This window comes from Stegodyphus dumicola, chromosome 3 (assembly GCF_044657685.1).
Source record: "Stegodyphus dumicola isolate Sdum_Otavi_A_Nest chromosome 3, ASM4465768v1".
In the NCBI taxonomy this organism is placed as follows: domain Eukaryota; kingdom Metazoa; phylum Arthropoda; class Arachnida; order Araneae; family Eresidae; genus Stegodyphus; species Stegodyphus dumicola.
Window position 1 is genome coordinate 169,542,092 of NC_140770.1, and position 23,337 is coordinate 169,565,428.

General features: G+C 33.5%; 1 protein-coding gene across 1 annotated transcript in view; it reads right to left on the reverse strand.

Moving 5' to 3' along the window:
* The window catches only part of LOC118205751 (uncharacterized), a 101,036-nt gene that overhangs the window by 17,817 nt on the left and 59,882 nt on the right, over nt 1–23,337 (reverse strand). The window lies entirely within an intron of this gene.

Below are 23,337 nucleotides of genomic sequence, written 5' to 3' on the forward strand. Positions count from 1 at the left end.
ATTTCAAATACATCAATCAGTTCAAGAGTTTACAGTACGGGATGCAAAACCGAACACTAGAAGTTGTAAATCGCCCCATCCCCCCCCTCGGTGTGTGCATGGAGGTAGGAAAGGAAGGAGGGGCCAACCAGCGCTAGGAGTGAAGCACTGCTTTGAAGCTTGGGTCACCAGATGGGGTGTTCTTTGTTTACATTCAGAAGCTCACTTGACAAGATTCTGATAGTATTTCGACACACGACAGTTCCATAGAAATCGAAAAAGGGACACTCTCGCATGAAAGAAACATTCATAGTGTGATGGATAATAGCAATTTGTATAGTTTAGTGACATTTATGCAAAAATCACATTTTGGTTATTTTTCGATAACTAACAACAGCAATTTTGATTATGAATTTGTTTTATAAAATTCTAAGCTGTTGAACTACTAAAATATAGATTTTAAGAAAAATGTTATGCTTAAAGAATGAAAAATACCTTATGGTAATAATTAAAATTGTATATGTCTTTCGATACCCTTGATAGAGTATTCGCTACTTTTATTTTATTTTCTAAACGCCAAAATGTTTTAAATAAAACAAATTTTTTTTCACATCCATATATTATTTAACATGTACCTTTTAAAATTTTTTAGAGGAGAGGCTTTACTGCTGCCCATTTTAAACTCATCGTTTTAATTTTATATATCTGAAAAATAATCACTTTAGGCTTACATGTTTTACTTATTTGGGTTAATTAAAAATAAAATTACCATCAAATGCTGCAATCCTCGTCAAAATTAATATACGTATATACACACAGATATGCCAATAAGTTAGCTTTCCTTTGATTTAGAACCACACATTTGTGTAAAATTATGTACAGTTTTACACAAATGTGTGGAACAGAAGAGGGATACATTTGCGAATTTGGCGGAAGTACCATGTGCGGTCAAGATAATGTGACCATGTGAACGTGCTACATGATCAAGACAGCTTATTAAGAATTTGAAAATAGGGTAATCGATGGAGGTGAAAACATTTTTATATCCTGCCAAAAGAGCAATCATGAATGGTCCTCTTATTGATTCCAGATTGTTAAATGTTTCCCACGCAAGTCTTTTTTTTCTCGGAAATTAGAGTTTTATGCTGGCTTCTTAACGTACGCAGTTCATTAAATTATTTATAAATGTATTTGAAATGAAGAATTTATTCACTTATAAACAACTGTGAAAGTACTGTGAAGAAAATTTAATTATTAAATGTATCTAATTTATAATGATTATAAATGTTATCTAAATATATAATAACCTTAATATTGAATTGTAAACATAAATCAAAATCCTGTTGACAAATATGTTATATGAGGGCCATCCAGGAAGTAGATTACGTTTCCGTCTGTGTCCGCTAGGGGCGGGGCTAGCGCGGCCATCTTGGGGTCAGAGCGTTGCGCAGCTCAGTCTGCATCTAGCCGTGCTAGTGAGAGGTTCGTGCTGTGCTCCGTTCAGATACTGTGACGGTTTGAGATGTCTGCGTTAATTGAAAATCCCGCGAGCTGCGAGGTGCGCTCAGTAATAAGGTTTCTGACTGCAAAAAACTGTAAACCGATAGAAATCTATCGGCAGCTTCGTGAAGTGTATGGGGACAACATTATCACTGAAGGTGGAGTGCGTCAGTGGGTCATAAGATTTCAAAATGGCCGAACCAATGTTCACGACGAAGATCGAAGTGGGAGACCCAGCATAGTGACCGCCGAACTTCTCGAAAAAGTCGATGCTAAAGTCCGTGAAAATCGAAATTTCACGATAACGGAACTTTCTTTTTGAGTTTTCCACAAATTTCGCGAAGTTTGTTGCACGAAATCATCAGCGAAAAGCTTGGTTACCACAAGTTTTGTGCAAGATGGAAGGCAAGAAGAGGTAACGAAGTGGTTGAAGGCGCAGGCGGCCGAATTTTTCGACGAAGGAATTTCCAAGCTCGTACATCGCTACGATAAATGCCTTAATTTGTATGGTGACTATGTAGAAAAGTAGTATTTGAGTGTGGCTTTCATCTGTATATAATAAAATTTGTTTCCTATACTTTGTTTATTTTTTTATTCCAAAACGTAATCTACTTTCTGGATAGCCCTCGTAAAACTATTTAAGCAAGAATTGTTCATATTGGAATGCAATCTGTTAAAAGGTATTGTAAAGCAAATGCTATGAGATACACACTTAAGAACGTAATAAAGAGTTTTGGAATATGTATTATTGAAATGAAGGGTAAAAAAAAATCTGATAAGTATAATTAAAAGAATTATTCCCCTTACATTTTATAATAACTCAGTTACAAGTTTTAAATAATACTTAAAAAAAAAAAAAAACTTATTTTATTCCCTTTCAGAAATGTTCAGAGAAAGTCAAGTACTATTTAAAGTATTTCACTAATTCCTAATAATTCTCTAATTTAAAATGAACAGAATAGAGCATTAATTATAAATTGACTTACATTTTTCGATTTAAAAGATGCCTCAGAAGCCAAAAAATCATATCATATTTAAGAAAGTATTTTTAAAAAGAAGGTCTATAAATAGAAAAGAAATAATGCATAATTTTAATATTAATAATACCATAAACTTTGATCTTAATTTTTATACCTTAAGCGAATAAAATCGAATTACCTTAATTTCTTTTTCTAATGTAATTAACGAAAATTTGTGAAAATACTTCATTCAAATTAAACCATTCTGAGAAAAGTGTCCTGTGAAAAGTATAGCATTTAATTCCGTTCAGAATGAAATGTTGTTTAAAAATATGTTGTTTTCATATACTTAGGACTCTGAAGTGTTGTAGAAAAAAAAAATATATATATATATATACATTTATATGTATATTTACGACGTAATTACAAAATATTTACATCCGAACGCGTCAAATCCCACTGAACTCAATGGTAAATGACCCAATGTTTTGGTCACCACGTAGGGATCGCCGGTGCTTCAGAGCAGGGTACGGGAGAAACTTGTTTAGGGCTACTCCATCTTACTTCGTACCTCCATGGGTGTGTGTGTGGGGGGGCGGATTCTTTACGTGCGGAGTTAACCAGTCATCAATGAACCAATTATCATGGTGAAAAGGAGGCAGAGCTTAAATTGCGCAGGAGTCCACCGGAGCCCAGCTCCGGTACTTCTCAATTTTCGAGATAAATTGTAACTTCAGCCAGAGTGCACCGGAGCCCTAAATAAGAGGGCGCCGGCACTTCCTTTATGTAAGTAAACCAAAATTTTAGCCGATATATTTTGCTTTTATAGTAAAACATGCCTTGAAAATCAGTTCTAACTTCTGAATGTAGGCCTGTCTTTCCCTCGCACTCAAGCCTTGCACACAGGTTGAGACTGTTGTCACTTGTACAGAGAATTCTTATGTTTATTCTCACGTTGTACTCAGAAAAAATTATTCAGGAAACATATTCAGGGAAAATTTCTACTTGACGACTAGAATTATATCTACAGAGCATCGCGATCACAAAGTCTTGAATTCTTCCCTCTTCATTTTCAAAGCTACATCTTCATACTGTTTCTAGAATTCTCACTTTTTCTTTAATCGTTTTACCTTTTTTCCTTGGTGTGCTGCAAAAATAGAGTGGTACCTGTCATACTTTGGAATAGTACATTATACGCATAATCAGGGCTTAAATTCAGACGGAGATCGGCTGAGCTGCTTCTTAGTATGTAAGTGGACTTGTAATTCTAGCCGATGCGCCAAATAAGACAAGGTCCGATACTTTTTTTCTATTTAACTATTTAAAATTAATTTAACAACTTGTTAGATTTTTGTTTATCTCTTTACTTTTTTTAAATTTATTATTTATTTAATTGATTTAATTAATTAATTAATTGTTAAATTAAATTAATATTAATTTAAATTTTTGAATAATTTATTTTAATTTAGTTATTTTATTTATTTATTATTTTTTTTCTTTCCTCCTTCACAGTGTTCCATAGGGCTCCACTTCTAATTTTAGAAATTAAGCGCTGAATGGAGGAGATGATGGATATATTGAGAAACATTTTCGTGGGAGTGTGGAACACAGAAATGGGAAGTTTGAATAAAAGCTCGACTATCCGGGATGCACAGGAAATGCCGAATTCTGGATAACTGAAAGTATAATCCAGGTCACGTCAGAAAAGCCAAATCAATGGAAGAAAAAGCAACCAGTTTAAAATTATAAAAAGAGTCATTTTATTTGTTATTAACCTGAACAACACTTACATTTAAATAAAGTTAGAATTCGGAAGAAAAAAAAGGCATTTCAGATATAAACGCTAAACGCCGAAGTAAAACATTATATTCGAGCAAAAAATTCTACCAGCCATGAAAATTGGAGGAGAAACTCGCCAGACTTGCGTCAGAGATTTTGGCAGATGTTTGAAGGAATATATCACTCTTTATTCAGTAGTAAATAACAAATAGAATCAACATACACAAATTACAGACATAACATATAAAAAGGTTTAGATGGCTTATCATAATTTTTTACGTAGCACAGAAATTTTTTTATTTATTTTCGTTCAAATCGTACTTTTGTTCGTGCCAGGAGTACAATTTTAAGTATCCAGTACAATTTTAAAAGTTCTCCACTGTATGCTGTTCTATGAATGCGTCTCATTTGATCATTTTTTCAAAATGTGACTTAAAAAAAACAGGCAAACAGCAGATCATTTATATAGCTTTTTACAAAAATTAAACCAACGTTCTGAGAATTAATTGGGTTTTTAAAAGAGAAAATCTTGTGATTGCCATGGACCTTATAAGAAATAGACTAACCCAAACGGGTTTTCTCCCTCGTCTGAGGCGTTGCCGGCTGTCACCTTGATCACATCCGGAGGAGTAGGGACGACTTGCAGAAATTTAACATTGGTTGCCTATTGCAGCGTGTATAATTGTCAAGACAAAGCTGGTTGTAGCGCCTCATTTCACAAATTAGAATTTCTACATATTTTTATTTTTGAAATTGAGATTGAATTTTAAAAATTTAGCATATTTATCAAGCATAATTAACATTCCAGATAATTATAAAGCTATTGCATACTTTCAGAACTGGATATGTTTTTAGCTTTTCCTATGCTGTAAGGAAATTTGTAACTACTTCTTTTAGAAAATAATATTTTAAATCTGAACTAATAGAAAATTTCAAACTAGCAATTTTCTCTTGCAATTTTTATGCTTTTTATTGGTGTAAATAAGTAAAAAATACTAAAATATTTAAAAACGAATTTTTGAAAGTTTTGTTTAAAATTCTAAATTGTGCTGCTTTTTTTAAATTATAGATGAGTATTATAGCACAATTTCTGTAAAGGAATTTTATTTCAATTATATTTCATAATACATCATAGTGATAAACACTTTTGCCTCCTTAAAAATGTTTATACATTTAATTCTAATATTAAAATTGTATTTAACCGTAATAATTAATTTTGCCTGTATTTTACAGTGATTATTTTTTAAAATTTATTTTTAGTTCTGCATAAGGTTTTCTTTATTTCCTGTTAATTTAATTTATTAGCCCAAAGGGGCGGTAGCCTAGAAAGGCTGTTAATTTCGAAGCGGCATTTTGCGCTGTTTTACTATAAATGTTCGTGTCTTCTTGCAAATTGTTGTTACCAAATATTATCGCATTGTATTATATGTAAGGAAATTAAATAATGAAGAATCTGCATGAATACATGTATGTTTCTCTAACTGTGACAAAAACGACAGTATCTAGAGCCATCAAATTTTGAATAATGTAATCCTCCACCCGAACATAGGCATCTGGACGGCCGAATTTCAAATTTGTTTTAATCTATTTCATATTCTGTAAATCTTTAACGAATTTTTGATTAACAAACTCAACGAGTTCAGAGCGAGCACTGTACGGAAAATAACAGTTTTATCTCCAGTGCGGAAATTCTAAAGATATGCTGTTTTCAAATGTATGTGGTTTAAGGGCGAAGAACATGATATTCGATAATATAGGTAAAACACAAAACTTTAAAAAAAAGAGTGCTTCTAGATTTTATTTTATCTTTTTTTTTTCCTTCATTACGCTCAGAAAATTTTATGAATTATTAAAATAACTAATCCACTTTAATGTTAATAATTTAATGATCATATAATCAAATAAATATGATCGTTTCGTAATGTTATTATAGTTTGGAAAATCACTGCCTGAAAATGTTCATTAAATTTTTTAAAAAAATTATCAGATCTTGTTTAAATTTACCTTATTTATTTCAAAGCATTGCGTACTATCAGTCTTATTTAATTTTACTTTATTTTTACGCAAAATTAAGTTCATAAATTTTGTGCTTAAAGTTTTTACCGTTTTACCAAAGTAAAGATGTTTGTACAAGAATTACGCGCAAAAAAAATGCGCGAAATGCAGTAAAAAGTGCTTTAATGGAATATATTAAATCCTATTTATGAAAAACTGTGGCTTTCATAATCTCATCACTATACAACGGATCACATTTAATAATTAAAAAGAGTTATGTGATACAAACGCCATAGGTTTCAGTGTTAAAGTAAATCAGATCGTCCCTACTCTTTCTTGCCGACATGTCTGTGACGCGGCCCCGGCCACTGGGTTAGTCTATCTCTTATAAGGTCCATGGTGATTGCATTGTGACGTCATGCTAATCCATTATTGGCGTTAAATTGCACTATTTGGCGACTTTTGGAGTCTTAGTACAAAGTAGTGCTGCAGATGGAATATTAATAATTAGTTTATTATTACATTCTCTTATATAGCATCAAACATAGGTAGAAGAGGCGATTTTATCTACTTATAACACTTTTTTTCTCATGGTAGTATATAAGAGCGGATGAGGAAATTTCTTTATCGAGAATTCGGGAAATTTCTTTAGGCACCACTGGTCGTAAGCCCACCTTGACGCCTGATGTTGATGGTTTAAAGTAGATGACACATTAATAATAACTTCAGATTTAATGCAACAAAAAGCAATAAACTTATTAGAACAAAAAATTTAATGATACCAATAAATACATAAATTCGAAAGATAAACTAACAGTAAACGCATTAAATTCGTCATTAACTCATCAGGAGATTCTTAACTGATGCACTTTCGTTTTTTACTTAATAGCATTAGAGCGGGAAATTTTCATGTTCCACCTCTCCGGCGATTTCAGAACGATGCCGCCACTTTTCGTGGAAGTCGGCGATTATTCACTTTGATCTTGACATAAGCGTTCTGGTAACTTGATCAAAATTGCATTCTTCATTATATGCACTGAACATCATAAGAGTGCCAGGTATTTTGTTTTGGCGAACAAATGCCAGCTTGCGAAAAGATGCCAGTACCTTTACCTAGTAGGAGATGATCTGACGGGTGCAAGTTGTTCGCACCCGTCAGATCAGCTCCTTCCGCCCGCGGTAATTAAACAAATAAGAAATAATCAGAAGTAAGATTTGAAGAATGGCGTTGTAGATTTACGTAAATATTTTATTCGATTGTATTTTGGTTTTCATCTGTTTTTTTATGTTCGATATCTGTTTGTTAATTTGGCGTAGTTTATGTATTAATTTTGTTGCGTATTTTATTTAAAGAGTTTGCGGCCAGATGTTTTACATTTGTACTATTACAGATGTTTTACATTTTGGGCAGTACGTTGCAGATCGTATAATTCCTAATCGATCGATGTTTGAATTAAGATAACTCAAATGGAAGCTAAGATATGGGCAGAAACTATCCCAAAAGCTTTGGGGAACATTTGGCACTTTCTCACCAACTTCGTGACATTCTAGAAATTTTCGGAAAGCACTTTTTCGGATTCCTTCGAGCAGTTTTTCCGGAAGCTTACGGAACAGCTGGGTGTTCGAGATTTGCAAGAACCAACCGTTCTCCTTTCTCCTAAAAACCTTAAAATAAAACATTTTGCATCTAATATTCCAAAGCGTCATGTTTATTTTCAAAATCCGTAGAACTACAACAAAGATCAGTAGGCTGCCACTCTCACAATGTAAAACTAAGAACAAAAGATAACAACTACGGCTTGGTTCTAACACTGGGCAGCCCTATAATAAAATGTCTATGCAGCCCTATAAATACGGCTGCAAAGACAGCCATATGTTAGATTAGTGATTCAGTTCAAATCACGCGACTGTAAACTAAGCTCTGCGAATGATTTTGCTATGATATTTTTCACATTTTATAGAGAATCTGCGGTATCTCTGCACTTCTTCTTAGCTATATCTACCTGCTTATTTTATGTAAGTCTTTATTTATTTCAATAAAGTTCCAATTTTTTCCTGTTGCTTACTGTGGAGAACAATAAGAACTTTATTCCTCAACAATGTGGAAAGTGTCATCAAGAGGTTTCCAGTTTCAAATGTTTTAAAGTTTGAAGAACAGTGATGTTCAGCAGGTGCTTTGCATTTGTTTACAATAGCTTTATATAACTATTAATATAACTACTATTTTAAGAAGTTATTTACTTAAAATTATGAGTCCCATTTTTACAATGTATTACTTTATGCAGCAGGTTTCTAATACTATTTCGCTTCCTGAAACTGTAACCTTATGATTACGGCAACCTCAAATATCTACTTCAGGAAAAAAATTTTCGTCAAGAGCTTTGTAAAAGTAAGTAAATCATACTCTCGCAGTACAAGGTGAAATCCCCATGCTGCAAGATTTTGCAATAGTGACAAAAATTTTCAATTTCAATTCTTTGGGAGGAGGGGGAAAAAAAATGAAGGTCTTTCAAATTTTGTATTACGCCCATAGGGCCATTTTTTTAACGTTCTGTGTGTTACCTGTATTTATTAAAAATTATGCTCTTCACACTTTAACCATAAAATTACATTCAGCAGCAGTATCACAAAATAATTTTTTAAAAAGCATCTCTTTAGAATTTCGGATATACAGACCCGCATACTGGAGATAAAAATGCCTCACCCGTACAGTGTTGCCATTACTCGCTTTGAATTTGTTGAGTTTGTTAAATATGTAAAATAAAACAAATTTCAAATTGGTGCTTCCAGATGCCCCTATTCGAGAGGAGGGCTACGTTATTCAAAATTTGATGTCTCTAGCTAGCGTTGTTTTTTCACAGTGCGATAAACATTCCTGCAAGTTCTTCATTATTTAATATCTTTAAATATAATGCAGGGTTCTAATATTTAGTGGCAACAATTTGAAAAATGAAACGCCGTTTACAGTAAACCAACACAAAATGCCAAAAAGAAATTAATAGCCCTTCTGGGCAAATTGCCCCTTCGGCTAAAAAGAACATTTCGGCAACTTGGGAGGGGGGACTTTGTTTCGAGTATAAGTATTTTTTCAATTAATACTTTTAACTGGTAACATACTAAAGCAAAATTACCCAAACCGACCCATCAGTTCCAAATGACTTCTAAGTCGTCTTACAGGAGAGAAAAAAAAAAGTTATGACGAATTTTGAAATGGACAGATCAAGCATGTTTTCATAATATTACAATGCCACTTGCTTTGAATTTTTTTAATCTTACTGGGAAGGGGGGGCGAACTCTGAACGCCTTGATAGAAAAAGGTATCTATTAAAGAATGTAGAAAAGATCAAGACATTTATGTTTTTTTAATAAAACTTTTTAAAATAAAAAATGCCATAGGGAAGCAGGCACTTCATAATTTAAAGGTATTAATTAAAGCTGTATTATGTTTGCTTTATTCATCAGCAACAAGTGAAAGAATATTTTAGCAATAACTATGAGTAAGAGGTGGGAACAGAAATCAACTAACAATCATCCTGGAATCAAATCGGGAGATTTGATTGCAGGATGACATCTTTTAACCAGGGGGGGGGGGGAATTAAGAGTCAACAACAACAAATTTTACTATTTCTTAATGATTAAGTTATCAAAATCATCTAAGTTAATGAACAAATATCATGATTGATATCGTTATCATGAAGTTTAATGGAAACAAGAAATTAAATAATTCTCTCTACAAAATTCATTTACAGTTTTGCTATGAATAATAAAATAAAAGCTTTGGCGGTTAAATAATGAAATCGAGTAACCGAACTATACTCTCAAAAGTATAAGCCATTATTTTTATAAATTTATCAATGGCGTCCCACACTTTTATTATTCGTATTATAGAACTGTAGATAATTTTTGTAAAAAGAATTATTTAATCTCTTGTTCCATGACGTTACATGGTAAATTATTCTTTTCCTTTTAGCTCATTAATTATTTTAGAAGTTTTAAAGCTCTTTTTTAAAACTTTTTTCTTGCAAAACATAGTAAGAAATATTCTTTAGCTGGGTGGTTATTCTACCGCCACCTAAATTCGCGCATGTTCTTCGTTGACAAATGAGGCGTTAAATAACATTAGTCATAGATATACACACTTTTTGCGTTCCAGACACCAAAGCAGACGATCAAATTTGCATTGAGACAAATAACGGAAAAAAAAAAAAAAAAAAAAAAAAAAAAAGCGGATTTACGAGAGCATTAATTCTAAAAGAGAAATCTGGACAAATAAAACAATACCTATAACCTTTGGCAATTCCTTTGCGGCCTCTTACTGATCTTTGTTTATGACTCACAATACAGACTCATGCGAGAGCACACGCGACGATCACATGATCGAGTCAATACAGTTCGAAATCCAAAGCCACCACAAACTAAACTTTGTATCCAACCCGCCCCGCTAGTGTTCTTACCCTTTGGACTACAAACAGCAATTAAACCACACTTCCCATTTCCTCTGCAACCGTACTCTCAATGTTCAACTTTACAGACGCTTTATGGAACACTGTTTTTCTGTTTTAGTTAACAGGTTGACTTAACCAGTGGTTTCAAACTCAAACTGCACGAGAGCCAAATGTACGATCTGAAAGGAGGGCGGTAATTTTTCGAACCAAAAAAATTACGCTCAAAGGCGAGTTTTTTTAACGTTTTGTGCGTTACTTTTTTTTTTTTTTTATTAAATATCATGAATATCACAAAATATTTAAAAGAGCATATCTTTAGAATTTCCGATACACAGTCTCGCGCCGTGGTGAATTCTCTGCACCGTGGTTTTTACGTGCACCATTTCGGCTATGGGCTTCCATGTCTCCAGAATTATAATTGCAAATTCTTCCAAAATAAAGCTAATTTAATCAGTCACCCACATAGAAACTGTTTGCTACTATACGAAGAAACATGCAGCTGTTTAAATATTTAAGACCGATATGTAATTGGCTTAGCATAGTAGTGTAATTTAAAAAGGAGTTTGTAAGTCGTGAGGAGAATTTTCGTTTATATTTTCAAATTAAAACGCGGTGAATTTTCGATTTCGATTTTCATCCACAAGTTTCCCGCTTAGGCGCCGCTTAATGTGATTGCGGTTATCCGATATTTTCATGGAATTATCGCCCTTTGTATACGAAAATATGGAAAATACAACGTTTATTGTGATCAACAAGCCAGTAAATATTCTTAAATTATTAGAAAACGATTTTTTTTTAAAATTAAAGTCGCCCCCCCCAAAAAAAAAAGATAAAATTACCAAATAATGTCGGAGTTTAGCAACGGCTCTCGTACGCAAGTGGTGCGGCTCTTGTGGAAATAAAATATATGCATAAAAAACAGCTGAGTGTCCAAATGAAAGTAATTAAGTAATTTAATTTTTTTTACAAAGTTATTAGTACACATAAACTGATCAATGCCCAAATGTAATTATTCTGTTTTATTTCTTGCTAGTTAAAAAACATAATTTAAAACGGAATTCAGAAACAAAACAATATATTATATTGTATTGATTCTATTACAACATTTTTGTAAAGAAAATCTTTAAAAGTTAAATTTACTTGAAAATGTTTTACGAAAGGATGGATGCTTTTTTACAGCAGGGCTTTCTTCTTTTTCAATCGCAACCGCTTTTATCACTGACATTTTTTTTCAACCCCAGATATTAAATATAAAATAAAGATTTAAAAATAAATACCTCCCGTAAATCATTTACTTTTTTGGTAAACAATATACATAAAAAAAGAAAAAAAAATTAAAGAAAATTCTAATAAGACAAATGTGCTCGTTTTCTGCTGCATAACAAATTGAATGTTGGTGAGATATTTGACACTGCTGGATATAAAGCATCTTTAGCATGAACAATATTCGGTTTTAATTAGCATTAAAGCTGAAAAAGTAGTTTTATAAAAATATGTGGCACTGAATGCGAGAAGACCATTTAATGCCATTTGAGAAATATGAGAAATCTAGTTCTAACTCCGATCCAGAATTCATCAAGGATTTTTGTGAAAATTCAAGTATTAGGTTTGAATCCCTAGACAGCTTTACAAATTCCTTTTGAACTTTATATAACAGATAACTAATATCAATTAATGCAACGTCTTTATAAGTCTAATCTCATTAATGCCAATTAATGTAATTTCATTAAAAGTCTTAAAAATGTAGTTTCTTTAAATTCAACTATCGAAATAAATTTTCGTGACTCCAAAATTTCGATTTGCGACGTAGCCATTCATATTACCAGCTGTAGAAACTAAACGGGAAAGGAAACGCATACAATGCATCAGATACATTTAATATCACAATTTGAGACAAGTTAAAAAAAAAAAAAAAAAAAAAAAAAAAAATCTGAAATGTTTCAGATTTTAAATTACGTCCAAAGGGGCGTTTTTTTAACGTTTTGAGTGTTACCTTTATTTATTAAATATCATGTTCTTTGCACTTAAACCATAAAATTCAGTTCAAGAGCAATATCGCAAAATAATGTTAAATTAAGCATATCTTTAGAATTTCCGATATACACAGTCTCGCGAGCTGGAGATAAAAGTATTTTTTTTCTGTATAACGTTGCCATTTCTCGCTTTTAAAGCATTGAGTTTGTAAATCAAAAATTCGTTAAAGTTTTACAAAATATAAAATCTATAATAAAACAAATTCCAAATTTGGGATTTCAAATGCCCATATTCGCAGTAGGATTTCGTCATTCAAAATTCGATGGCTCTATGTACCATTGTTTTATCACAATGCGAGAAATAGACAATCATTTATGCAGATTTTTCATTATTTAATTTCTTCAAATATAATGCAGGACTCTAACATTTTGTGGCAACAGTTTGAAAAGTGAACCGACGTTTATGAGTCCGACGCAAAATCGCAAAACGAAAACAATAGTCCTTCAGGGACAAAGCGCCTTTGGACTAAAAAAAAAGAAAGATTTCAGATTTTATATTACAGGAGCGTTTTTTTCATTTACATATACACACACGTTTCGACAGCATTTAGTAGAACGCTTTTGTGGAATTTGTCAGCAATGGCAAAAACTGCGATAAAATTTGTGTAAGAATACAGAATTTTGCTCAAAGTTTTTAATGGGAACGCCAAGGAGATGCGGTTGGTAGATAGCTGGCGTTTTCAAGGTTTGCGCGATGCCCTGTCTCTGCAACCCGTAATTTTTTTTAAAGATAAAAAGAATGAAGAATGTAATGCATTTTATTTTTTAATGTATGACGTAATCCTTATTTAATAATTAACACTTTTATTTTAAATTGCTAAAGTATGATTTCTTTTCATACATTGACAAGCAAGTTAGTGGCTGCCGACTTCGATAAATATCGATAGTTTTCGAACTTTTTAAAAAAAGTATGAAGTTGCACCCAATAAGTAACTTTTACAATCTCCAGACAGCGCTAAGTTGGTAGCGTTGATACTTTAATACCGAAATTCCTATAGAACTTTATAGGTAATTCTATATAGAAATACATCTCTATAAAATTCTACAAACATTTTGTAAAGCTTTCTTAGAATAAAATCCTTCGCAAATGTTGCTTTGGAAAATCAGAAATTTTATAAAATCCATAAAAATCTGCATATATATGCTATTATTTAAGAAATTTTAATTCCTCAACAAAATGCTTTTAATTATATATATATATATATAGTGCCGATCGCTTGGAGCTGTGATGAAAACCAGATGCCGTGACGTCATTCTCTCTACGAGCTCCGAAGGCGCCAAGCAAAAATTAGGGGAATTACCGTTTTGAGATGATAGACGATTGACGTGGGAGCAGAGACGCTGCTTCTGTTCAAAAAGAACTTTGACGAATCATTACTTGTTTAATTCTCTTAAATGTTAAATTTATGTAATAATCGTTTGTGTAATTAAAATGTTTTTCGTTAATTAATTTGTTCATCGTCTAAAAATCCCCACAAAAATTTTCTCAGAAGTGGGATGGCACTCGAATGAACTGTAATTTTACCTGCTTTCCTGGATTACTACCGGTTAAGATTTACTGTTGCTGTGCTGGACTGTTTTACGATGTATAATGAACTGTGTTTCGAACAAAACCCTCGTCAAACTCCTAGGAATGTATGCTGATTTACCTGAACTGAAACTACGTAACAGTGAGTAAATAGTGTGCAGCTCTATTAAAGACTGTGGAATAAATTTTAATAATACTGGATGTCAAGTGTCAAGACGTGAATTGTGGCTAAAAATCCATCGGACTAACCGACACCATTCGTGATCTATTGAATGGTATGGAAGTACTTTGTTTCGTTTCTGTTTCCGGATTATAGAGTCAGGAACATCGTGGATTACCATTATATGAAGTGAGTGATTTTCTCAATTTTATTAACTATGTTTCTAACTGATGTGCCGGGAATGGAAGATGTCCTGAAAAGTGAAAAAGCACATAATATAAAATTATTACACAAAATAATATTTAACGATGTGGGCGACAGAAATAATCGAAAAAGGTTAAGACAATTTAGTGGTTTCTCTTTAGCAGAGAATAGTAAAGAACTTAATGAAAAACTAGAAAAAATCAAACAAGATTTTTAGGCTTATGAATTAATTTCCATTGCCAATGTTTTGTGCATTGATAGCTCTGGCACACAAGATGACTTAGCAACCCGAATTGTTTCTTATCTGAATAATTTAGAATTGCTTAAAAATAATGTAATTTTAGAAGAAAGTGAAAACGAAAGTGATTTAGAGGGTGTGGATGGTGGAGTAAAAATGAAGTAGATGATAATGTTCGAGATGAAACGAAACTCAGAAACAATTCTGGTGCCACAGTGAAACAACCTCCTTCCCAATGTGCTAATGATAATATTCTTAGTACAATTGAAAACAAGTCGAATGTATTTCATAACTGTAGTATAAATGTTACTATTGAAGACATCAAATCTTTTGTTGCTCAATTTAATGGCCAAAGCCACGAAAATGGCAGTAGTTGGGTCGAAAGTTTTGAAGATGCAGCTACCATTCTTCAGTTAAAAGATTTACAGAAACTGATTTTTGCTAAACGCCTGATGACAGGCAAAGCAAAACTATTTGTTCTTAGTGAACCAAAGTTGAACTCATGGCAAGTTTTTAAGAATGCCATTCTTGATGAATTCCGGTCCAGCTGCAATTCGGCCGAACTGCATGAGTTATTATCAAAACAATAAATGAAGAGCAATGAAACATTTGATGAGGAGTTTTTAAATATGAAAAGAATTGCTAAAAATGGTCAAATTTTAGTAAATTGAAGATGTTGCTTTAATACGAATTTTAGTAAATTGAAGATGTTGCTTTAATACAATATGTTATAGACGGTATAGCAGGCTCAGCGTTTAAAAAATCTTGCTTGTATGGGTCACAAACATTAACTGATTTTAAGAACAAATTGAAGCTTTATCAACAGGTATGTGATGATGAAGAAAAGTCGCGAACGTCAAAAACAAAATCTGAAAGTAAACAAAAAATTGAATCTAGCCATAAATATGACTCAACAAATTTTGTTAACCAAACAAAGCGTAACCGATAGTCGAGGAACAATTCCTGAAATTTTACGTAATCCAACCTGTTTCAACTGCGGTGAAAGCGGTCATATTTCCAAACAATGTGTTCATAAAGATAAGGGAGTCAAGTGTTTTAAATGTAAAGAATTTGGGCACCGAAGTTTCGAATGCTCAAATACGAATTCGAAACCAGAAGTATCAACCGTGAATATTGATGTAGTTTCGAAGTCGACCAAAGAAGTAAAAATTAATGATGTATATGTAACCGCGTTAATAGACACAGGAAGTCAAACTACTTTGTTGCGTAGATCGACTTTTGATAAACTGAATATCGAAGGCCTCGTGCCCGTAAGTTCAACGCTGAGCGGGTTCGGTAAATGTCAAGTAAAACCTCTAGGTTTCTTTAAAGGTAATATTAAAATTAATGATTTCCAGTGTACTGCAGATATTTGTGTTGTAGACAATAATGTGATGACACATGAAGCCATTTTAGGCTTAAACGTAATATTAAAAGGTGAAATATTAATAAACGAAAATGGGGTTACCATAAAAAATAAGTCACAGAGTGTAGAGGAAGTAAATATTGTATCTGTTTTACCTGTTAACCTAGCTAATAACGAAGACGAAATAAACATTGCATCTAGTGTTCCAAACTACTTTAAAGAGACTGCTCAACAGTTAGTTTCGAACTATATGCCACGTAAGACCAAATCTACGGACATACAGTTAAAAATTTGCGTTAAAAATAACGAACCACTATCGCATCAACCGCGTAGATTACCGTTTGCGGAAAAGAAAATTGTTGAAACCCAAATATCCGAATGGCTAAAGTCAGGAATTATAGAACATAGTTCGGAATATTCCAGCCCATTGGTCATCGTTAAAAAGAAAGACGGGACACCAAGAGTTTGCGTTGATTATCGCCGTTTAACTCTTTCGCATCGAGAGAGGACAAAATCTCAATTTCCCAAACATCGAAAACGCCCGTATCTAAGAATTTCTCCTGGAATGCTTTTCCTTCCCCCATGACAAGTTGAATACTACAGCGCTAACAATAGCCTTACTTAAGTAAAGCGAGAACTTCTTTCTTCGACGCTTTGACACTGGGATTGCAACTTCGGGCATCAAAAGCTAAACACTGACAGTAAGCAAAGGAAAGGAAGGAACAAAGGAAACAAGGAAATTGACAACAAAGAATGATTGAAGTGTGATTTAACAACACCTGAAAGCAATGAGTAATGCAGTAACGTGATGGGGGAAAGCACTGGGTAGGAAATTTTCAGGCGTTTCGGGCGTCGAGCCGATGTCTGAATGCTAGGGCGCTTTGGGCGACTTCGATGCGAAAGAGTTAAACAAAGTTGTCGAAAAGGATAGATTTCCCCTTCCCCTGATTGAGGATATCCTAGACCGCCTTCAAGAAACACGTGTTTTCAGCACTATTGATCTGAAAAATGGTTTTTTTCACGTGGACGTCGAAAAGGAAAGTCGGAAATACACATCATTTGTTACGCATGAAGGACAGTACCAGTTTTTGAAAGTGCCGTTTGGACTCTGTAACTCACCAGCTGTATTCCAGAGATTCATAAATACCATTTTTCGACTGTTAGTTAACGATGGCATCGTTTTGCCGTACATGAACGATATCATCATTTTGTCCGCCTCATACGAAGAGGGAATAGAGAGGCTGAGTTAAGTTTTAAATCTAGCGAGTGAATACGGGTTGGAAATAAATTTTAAAAAATCCCAATTCTTAAAGAAACGAATTGACATTTTAGGCCATGTCATAGAAGAGAGTAAAATTTTCCCATCCACCTTGAAGACGCAAGCTGTTATAAATTTCCCTGAACCATCTAATTTAAAACAGATCCAAAGTTTTCTTGGGCTGACAGGATATTTCAGAAAATTTATTCCTAAATACTCTATAATTGCCAAGCCACTTAGCGACCTGCTAAAAAAGGGTAATAAGTTCGAATTCGGTGAAGAACAAAAGATCGCATTCAATCGTTTGAAATCAGCGCTAGCTGAGAAGCCTGTACTTGCAATTTATAACCCTCATTATGAAACCGAACTACACACAGACGCCAGCATAGAAGGATATGGGGCGATTCTAATGCAGAAACCCCCAGGTGATAGCAGTTTTCACCCCACTTATTTTATGAGTAGGAAAACCTCTGATGCAGAGAAAAAGTACTCAAGTTATGAGTTGGAAGTCCTCGCGATCGTAGAAGCACTGAAAAAGTTCCGTGTTTACCTTTTGTGAATTTCATTTAAGTTAGTGACGGACTGTTCAGCATTTCAACGGACGATGGAACAAAGAGATTTAGCGACGTGTGTTGCTCGTTGGGCTCTGTTGTTACAGGAATTCGATTATGTTATAGAGCATCGTAAAGGTGTTAGAATGCCACATGTAGATGCTCTAAGTAGAGCTCCTGTAAACGTCTTATGTGTTTCTGTTGAGAATACTATCCTACCTAAAGTAAAACTTGCTCTAGAAAATGACACTGAAATAAAAACCATTAAGGAATTATTGAAAACCTCAAGTTATGAAAATTATTGTAATAGAAATGGCGTACTATACAAGTTTATTGACGGTAAAGAATTGATAGTCGTACCGGAAAATATGCAGACTGAAATCATAAAAGATGCTCACGAGAAAGGGCACACCGGTATCAAACATACAGAGAAACACCTGGATGAATACTATTTCATTCCCAAACTTCGGCAGAAGATAGAAAACGTTATCGCGAATTGCGTTCATTGCATCTTAATAAATCGCAAAGCAGGGAAAAAGGAAGGATTTTTACATCCGCGATTCAAAGAGGACATTCCGTTGCATACCTATCATATAGATCACTTGAAAAAAAAACTACAAGCACATATTAGTAGTGGTCGATGCCTTCACTAAATTTACTTGGATTTATCCAACAAAATCCACGACGTCTGCCGAGGTGATAGCGAAGTTAGAGAATCAGAAGGCCATTTTCGGAAGCCCTTGTCAGATCATTTCTGATAGAGGAACGGCTTTCACATCCAGTGAGTTTTCTGACTACTGTGCTAAAGAAGATATTAAACATCATCTAATCACCACAGACCTGCCGAGAGCAAATGGACAAGTCGAACGAATCAACCAAGTCATTATATCAGTCTTAGCGAAATTGTCCTTAAAAAACCAACCGAATGGTATAAACATACACACGAAGTTCAGAGGACGCTTTAACTCAACATATCAAAGAAGCATTAACACCACTCCGTTCGAATTACTCTTCGGTACTAAAATGAACAGTAAGGGCACCCGATCAGCTCAAAGAACTGATAGAAAGTGAGTTTCAATCTCAATTCGAGTCTCAAAGAGAAGAATTACGAAAGCAAGCCAAGAGGCAAATTTTGCAAGTCCAACAGGAAAATAAAGACATATAATGCCAAAAGAAGACAAGCACAGCCGTACAAAGTTGGTGACTTAGTGGCAATTAAAAGGACTCAATTCGGATCACACTTAAAATTAAGAGCGAAGTATTTCGGACCTTATAAGATCACGAAAGTTAAGGGTGGCAACACCTATGACGTAATAAAGGAAGGGTGCCATGAGGCGCCCATATGCACCACCATATGTGCTGAATTCCTCAAGAAATGGACAGCGCCTTAAAATTTTTCACGAACACTTATTTCTGTTATTGTATATCCTTGCTTGTTTTTTTTTTTTTTTTTTTTTTTTTTTTTTTGCAGTGTCTTGGAGGGCCAGTCCACCCTCGGATGGCCGAAATGTAGTGCCGATCGCTTGGAGCTGTGATGAAAACCAGATGCCGTGACGTCATTCTCTCTACGAGCTTCGAAGGCGCCAAGCAAAAATGCGAACTGACTGCGAACCAGCAGAGTTTATATAGCTTTCGGCTTGTGTTCGAGAACATTCTGTGCTAAACCGGTAAGAATTCGTTCCAAAAGGTTCTCCATCCGTCCATGGTATATCGCCAATTTTGTCGCCAAATGGGTGATTTCTCGCCAAATGTGGCAATCCTGCCTTCCCTTGCCATTTTATGTCAACCGTAAACCTGCTTTGCGAAGAAGCCATCTGACCGCGCCTGTACATTTCGTAACAATATAATCCTAATAAGAGAAATTGTTTAATTTTAATTAAGCTTAACTAACTCTTATTTAAAATGCCTTTATTTTTTACTGAAGTATATTTTGAAATCAAAATTTTATTAGGAAAAAATTACACTTGTTCAAAATGTTTTTACTCCCCCCTACATTACGAAATTTACATAAAAGTTATTCAAAAATGATAATTTAATTCACTCGGTTTATTCCTACTAGGAAATTTTGTTCATTTTATAATCCTTTTACATATTCAAAAGCTTAAGCTTAGCTTATATTCAAAAGCTTATTTAAGCTTAGAACTTTTTAGAAAATTAAAGCAAGCAAGCTAGTTTATAGTTCTTTTAAAATTATGGTTCTAATTATAAAATTTTATTTTAAAAGTAAATATGTGTTAAAAATCGATTATAAGTTAGGAAAGAAATTATACCTTCCGCATCTCAAAGGTCCACATTCTCCGAGTCGTGCAATGAATTTTTGAGAGCGTATAAAATGTTTTGTTCCCGAAAATACTAAAAGCACCTTGGTCGTACACGTCCAGCGCTAACGACCTCTCACTGAAGAGCTCCTGCAGACTTGAACATGTGACTAAATATAGAAGGCAAAAACTGTCACTTGCGCAGACCTTACGTTTGTCCTCATGTTATCGGATGGGATTCGGGGGAAAAATTTTTTTTTTTTGCCCAGTTGCACTCTGCTTGACAGCAAAACTTTTGTCGCCAGGGCATCGCGGTCAGAAAGCGTAATACTCTTGTCTGTTTTCGAAGCTACACTTCTCCATTAAATTTTGTTTCCATACTCTCATATTATTTCTAGCATTTATTCTATTCTCCTTAATCGTTTTACTTTACTTAATTGTTTTACTCCTTGATTGTTTTTGCTTTAATTGTTTTACTTTTTTCCACTGGCGTCAGAGCTTAAATTGCTCCGGGCTTGGGTACTTCTTAGTTTATAGGAGTCCTAAATAAGAAGGCTCTAGCACTTTTTTTAATGTAGCGGAACAATTATTGCAGTAGAAATTTGATCTAGAAAATTTTTAGCAATAAAATTATACAAAAAATTGCTTATTAAATTTTAATTTATCTCTTTACATTTTATTTAATTTTAATGATTTAATTACTTTAATTAGTTTAATAAAATAATAATAAATTATTAATTAATTATAAATTAAATAATAATTAATAAATATTAATCATTAATATCTATTAAATAATTTAATACTCATTAACTATTTAATTTTTTATTTATTAATGATTTTAATAGTCATTTTGGTACTTTTCCATTTTGCCGGCGCAAGCGATAAAGTCGCCAAAAATGGTACAACCGATGCCAAACAGAATATCCTCGCTGGTAACCTGTTACGCTTCATTTCCAAGACAAGTCGCCGCCATTTCTTATCAGCTTAATACTGGCATACAATTACATAGAATTTTTACCAGATAGTTTAATTTTATGCCCTAAGGCCATTCGCGGTAATTAAGTCAATTAGGATGCAATCACACTGCTTACCCGAAGGTGAAAATATAGAAAAGGCAAAGTCAAATGTTAAATTCATCTATTCTAATGTGAATGCACTAGCCAAGTAAAGCACTGGGGCCTTACATAATTTCTGAGTAAGCTATTCGTACGAATTGAAATAATTCTTGCATTTAAACTTGTATTCCAAAGTAAGATTTAACTTGAAATTAACGTAGGTAATTACTGAGAGAATGAAATTTTTGTAGCGTAACTTACGTGAGATATCACTTGGGGTCACGGGATATGAAACGGCGAATCAGGATGTTGTACTATGAAATCATAGCAAATTCTTAAATTGTCTTTTTGCAAATTTATTGTCTTTATTTATTGTTTTTACAAAATTTTAAACGATATTAAAATGTTTATGCCTTCAAAATAAAAATTTCTTAGAACTAAAATTTGTTAAAATTTTTTATGTTCATGCTATGTGTTGTCACCAGTAAAGTCTGCTTGGCGAGATTTGTGCCGGCGAAACGGAAAAGTACCGTCATTTTATTTATTTACTCTTGTTCCTCTTTCCTGATGGTCTTCCATAGGGCTCCGGCACTTCTACTTTTAGAAATTAAGCTGCCGTATGCTGGAAAAAAAATGGATTTCGTTTTTCTCATCCCTTCAAATAATACATTCTACCGCATATTCAGGGCTTGAATTCAGTCGGAGGCCGGTTACGCTATTACTTGGTTTCTGAATGATATTTAAGCCCAGCTAAAGCTCCAAATAAGATGAGGCCAATTTTTTTTTGTTTCTTTTCTTTTAACTATTTATCACGAACTTAATCATTTCTTAAATTTTTATTTATATTTTATTGAATTTAAACTTTAACTATTTAATTACCTTAATTATTAGTCACTTATTATTAGTTATTTATTTCATCCCCCCTCGTTCTTCCTGACGACCTCCCATCGGGCTCTGGAGCTTCAGATCTTAGAAGTTGAGCTCTGCTCCTAGTGAATTTGTATTTCAGAAGGAGTAATAACAACTGATTCGTATAATAATAACTGAATTATTCGTATAATAATAACTGAATTGACTCCATCAATAAATATACACATAAACACAGAATAAATGCAATCACTCTTTGAAATATTCTATGTTTATTTTACTATCGCGGCACTCACATACTGTTTGTTCTCAAAACGTATGTAACTTCTCAGTTTACACTATAGAAAATGAAACCACAAGGATATGTATAATATGATAAGTTATCAATTCGTTGCCACATGTTGGAAGCAAATGTCATAATAAAACTATGCATAACAGAAATTGGACAAATAAAAAAAGTTTTCACAGACGATTCTGCGTCGCTCTTACAATTAACGCGCATGCGTCGCTCTGACAGATACTTGATTGTTTTATAAGAACGGATTTAATAGCTGTCCCTTTAATTTCTTAAGAGAAAAGTTCGTTTGGAGTAACTTAAGGAATAGGAAAGAATTAATGACGTATACCGAGGTACCACTGCATTTAGTTGATTTCATGCGCATTATATAAAATTCTATACACGGGACCTTAAAAATCCTATGGAATATCTCCACATATCTCTATAAAATCTCTAGCCATAACTCTACAGAAATTATATCTAAAATTTTAGAATTATATAGAAGATCTCTGACTTAATTTGTAGAAAATAGGTCATAATTCTAAATATTCCAAAAAAGTTTACATTGGATTTTTGTGTAAAAAAAACTGTACAAGACATCTTCTTAAAGGAACTACGAGTGCTCCACGAAAGCATCCCTCCCTTTAGGTAGATACAGTGCCTAGTGAAGAGAGTGGTAGCTTCTTGGTGGTTATCCTTAGCAATTCACAGTTGTAACAGTTAACCGAACTGGGCAATAAATACTTAAAGAGAGTAATTCTTGGTTCGATGGCACAATAACAAAAGGACGTAAGGGTTAGGTTATTTAATTACGGCAAAGCCTCAAGGGCTATCTGCCTAATGGGAGGAATGCCTTTGTGGAGGACTTTCTAAGGGAAACTGGCT